General features: G+C 37.9%; 1 long non-coding RNA gene across 1 annotated transcript; it reads right to left on the bottom strand.

The window, feature by feature from the left end:
* Positions 1–387: 387 nt before the first annotated feature.
* On the bottom strand, positions 388–1021 carry LOC138893407 (uncharacterized). The gene is made up of 2 exons (XR_011408833.1): positions 894–1021; positions 388–673 (listed from the first exon to the last, which is right to left on the bottom strand). It is a non-coding gene; the product is annotated as an uncharacterized lncRNA (long non-coding RNA).
* Positions 1022–4560: the final 3539 nt, after the last annotated feature.

Raw genomic sequence — 4560 nt, 5'->3', positions numbered from 1 at the left:
GTCAAAACAAGCAAGAAAAGATTTCAAAATCTGCTACCAGCTTTTCAGTTGTACAAAGTAAATTTGGTCAGCACACTTAGTCATTACTATCAACATGCCTTGAGGGTTCGTGAAAATGTTTGCCCCCAAAAGACTCTTGTCAACCTACTGGGCGCAAGAAAAGATAATTGGTGATTCTCTCTAACAGACAAATTGCTCAAAAAGTAGAAAGACATTCAAGACATTGAAAAGGTCACCTAAGCAAAGATCTCCAGTTGGGATAAGGCTGATTGAGCCACAAATACAAATGGTACTGGGTGTGAAATGATCAGGGTTGATGTAAAGCAAAAAGTCTCTTGAAACCGACTCAAGCTGATTGAGCAAAAGCCAAGCTGCCCAAGACTCAAGGCCACAAACCGACCACCACTTTTAAAACTGACAAAATTTTCTTTGTTTGAAACAGGAACAAAGCAGTGCAAGGAAAGTGGTTCAAAAGAAAAAAAAGAAAAAAGAGAAGTGAAGAGCCGACAAAGGGAAGTTTCTCAAATCTTTGCCTTTATTTGTCTTGCTAGTGTGCATAAAATATTGCCATTGCTCTTCACATTTTTCCTCCTAGGATAAAAAGTCCTAGTCTGATGGATTTTCTCCAAATAAAAATCTTAGTCTGATGAATTTTTCTCCTAAGATAGAAAACCTAGTCTGATGCATTTTTTTCTAGGATAGAAATCTTAGTCTGATGAATCCTTCTCCTAAGATAACAAAAAAGACCTAGTCTGATGAATTTTCTCCTAGGATCGAAATCTTAGTCTGATGAATCTTTCTCCTAGGATAGAAGACCTAGTCTGATGAATCTTTCTCCTAGGATAGAAATCTTAGTCTGATGAATCTTTCTCCTAAGATGCAAAAAAAAAGACCTAGTCTGATGAACTTTCTCCTAGGATCGAAATCTTAGTCTGATGAATCTTTCTCCTAAAATAGAAGACCTAGTCTGATGAACTTTCTCCTAGGATCAAAATCTTAGTCTGATGAATCTTTCTCCTAAATCTAGTCTGATGAATTTTCTCCTAAGATAGAAATCTTAGTCTGATGAATCTTTTTCCTAAGATACCAAAAAAAAGGAAAAAAGAAAAAAGACCTAGTTTGATGAATTTTCTCCTAGGATAGAAATCTTAGTCTGATGAATCTTTCTCTTAAGATACCAAAAAAAACAAAAAAAGAAAAAAAAAAGAGACCTAGTCTGGTGAATTTTCTCCTAGGATCAAAATCTTAGTCTGATGAATCTTTCTCCTTAGATTAAAAAAAAAAAAGAGGACCTAATCTGATGAATTTTCTCCTAGGATCAAAATCTTAGTCTGATGAATCTTTCGCCTAAGATACCATAAAAAAAATCTAGTTTGATGAATTTTCTCCTAGGATAATAAGTTTAAAAAAAGGGAAGTCTGGATTTAAAAAAAGGTCAATTTTTAGTTTTCTTAAGTTATCAATCTTTAATTTTCTTGAAATCAGGGGTCCCGCCTAGAGAATAGGGTCAGATTTTAGTTTAGTCAAGCTTATTTTATAGTTTTCCGCAAGCTCAATCTCAAATTTAGGAGACGCACTTCCTAGTATGGGTTTTTCAGATTTTTATTTCTTTAGGAGACGCATATCCTAGTTGAGTCTTCAATTTTACTCTCATCATTGCATCATTTATCAATAGCATAAGTGATTTATAGTTCTGCTAATAACTCACAAATCTTCCTAGTGCAAACTGGGGCAGAAAAGTTTCTTTTGTTTTGTCTATTTTATTGTAGTATCAGGTGCCCACCTGGAGAACGAGGGAATTCATTTCAAGTGTTAAGTCAATATCAGGCACCCACCTGGAGAATGAGGGAATTTATTTTAAGTTTTAAGTCAACATCAGGCGCCCACCTGGAGAACGAGGGAATTCATTTCAAGTTTAAGTCATCAGGCGCCCACCTGGAGAACGAGGGGATTTATTTCAAGTTTTAAGTCATCAGGCACCCACCTGAAAAACGAGGGAATTTATTTCAAGTTTTAAGTCATCAGCCGCTCACCTGGAGAACGAGGGAATTTATTTCAAGTTTTAAGTCATCAGGCACCCACCTGGAGAACGAGGGAATTTATTTCAAGTTTTTAAGTTAGCAGGCGCCCACCTGGAGAATGAGGGAATTTATTTCAAGTTTTAAGTCATAAGGCGCCCACCTGGAGAACGAGAGAATTTACTTCAAGTTTTAAGTTAACATCAGGCTCCCACCTGGAGAACGAGGGAATTCATTTCAAGTGTTAAGTCAACATCAGGCACCCACCTGGAGAATGATGGAATTTATTTCAAGTTTTAAGTCAACATCAGGCGCCCACCTGGAGAACGAGAGAATTCATTTCACGTGTTAAGTCAACATCAGGCACCCACCTGAAAAACGAGGGAATTTATTTCAAGTTTTTAAAGTCAGCAGGCGCCCACCTGGAGAATGAGGGAATTTATTTCAAGTTTTAAGTCATCAAGCGCCCACCTGGAGAATGAGGGAATTTATTTCAAGTTTTAAGTCAGCATCAGGCGCCCACCTGGAGAACGAGGGAATTCATTTCAAGTTTTAAGTTAGTGGCAGGCGCCCACCTGGAGAATGAGGGAATTTGTTTCAATTTTCAAGTCATTAGCAGGCGCCCACCTGGAGAACGAGGAAATTCATTTCAAGTTTTAAGTTAGCGGCAGGCGCCCACCTAGAGAATGAGGGAATTTGTTTCAATTTTCAAGTCATTAGCAAGCGCCCACCTGGAGAACGAGGGAATTCATTTCACATTTCAAGTCAAATGCAGGCGTCCACCTGAAGAACGAGGGAAGTTATTTCAGAATTCAATTCAAGTTAGAAGTACAGAAGCTCGCCTCAAGAATGCAAGTCGACAGTTCGAGATGACCAAAGAAGAAGTCTCAATCCAGAATAAAAGAAAAAAAGTCAATTCAAAATGCAGAAGCAGATGAAAAGATATGGGCTGCTCAAGACATGACTGAAGTCGTAAGCTTTGCATGCCCCGTCTTGATCCGAAGAAGCTGAAGAGATGAATCTGCACCTGCAACTAGCAAGCATCAAAGTTCAAATCAAAAGTCTGCATGAAGAACCATTCAAGACTCAAGATCAAGCTCCAGAAGACTTATAGATAGGAATCTTGTAACTCATAGCTGACAGGCTTAGTTAGTCTTTTTTATTTTTGATTTTGATGTAATAACAGGATCGCGGACCGAAACCTCGACGGAACGGTATCTCACTCGACTCTCTCATCCTCTCCACACACTCCATCACTTCTGAACTACACGTGGCCTGATTCCTTTTTAGCCAAGGATATGTAGGCAGCTCAGATACCAGGGCTCGGTCACAATCTTTTTGAATAAGTGTCGGGTCAGAAATTAATTACGTCCCTAACTTGTTTCTTTGCTCAAAAATACTTTGTGTTTCCAAGCAAAGATGGGCAGCTGTAAGCACGTAATTTTTGACCCACACATTAGAATTACCTTTAATAGTCCTAGTATTTTTTAGAATATTTATTTGAGTTTATTTCTATTGGATTTCACTTTATTATTAATTTTAATTCTATTTTTTAAAGCATAAAAATTGAAAAAAATACAAAAATAGTTTCATTTTCTCTATTTAATTTAGGTATTAGGCATTTTTAGAAAGATATTATTTTTATTATTATTTGAAAATACCAAAAAATAGTTTTTGTATTAATTAGTATATTTTGATAGTATTAGTATTTTTATTTTTATTTTTTGCTCAATGAGTAAGAATTGAATTTGGGCCAATTGGGAGCTCATTTTCGTATTTTGGTGACCCAGCAAGACAAAGGCCTATTCTTCCCAATCTCTTTTAGCCCAAACCCTTTTCTCACCATCAAACCCCTCCCTTAATCATAGTCATTGATCTACTTTCATCCAAAGGTCAATACTCACTCCTCACTACTATATAAAAACCAAATTAACACCCAAAAACCCTAGGCTAATTCCCCCACTTCAGACACAAAAAAAGAACCAGCAGCCGCAACCTACACAAAAAAACAAAGCACCTGAGATCTAAAAATATACAGAGGAGAAACGAGAGAAAAGGGGACTGCTTCTCCTTCCTCAAAGTAGCGGCTCCATGAAGTAGCCATAAACAGCTCTGAAAATTAGAGAAAATCACACACCACCCTCCATTAAACCACTCTCAAAATCACCACAAATAACCTAAAAAATCAGTCCCCAAAATGCAGAAGTAAAGCGACCTTCAAATCTCCATGAAAACCGGCCATTTTCGTCCCTAAAAACAACCTTCAAGTCCAGCCCCCATCACCCATGAAGATCACCCAAAAACAGCCATGTTTTCACACCAAAAACTCCAACAAACAAACACCAAACGCAGTAAAAAACACCAGCAAAACGTCATCCAAATCTGCGAATTTCCAGCAGTAAAAACGCAGCAGAAAACTCTGTCAAAACCACCCAAAATCAGCTGCGTCTCAACACAGAACCACTGTTGAGTTTCGAGTTTTACCGGTAGGCTTCGAGGTCGCCGCTCGCCGCTCTGAGGTCCGGTTCGACAGTCTTCGCTC

This window comes from Nicotiana tomentosiformis, chromosome 6 (assembly GCF_000390325.3).
Source record: "Nicotiana tomentosiformis chromosome 6, ASM39032v3, whole genome shotgun sequence".
In the NCBI taxonomy this organism is placed as follows: Eukaryota; Viridiplantae; Streptophyta; class Magnoliopsida; order Solanales; family Solanaceae; genus Nicotiana; species Nicotiana tomentosiformis.
The sequence above is the reverse complement of the archived record's forward strand: the minus strand, read 5'-3'. Positions and strand labels throughout refer to the sequence as shown.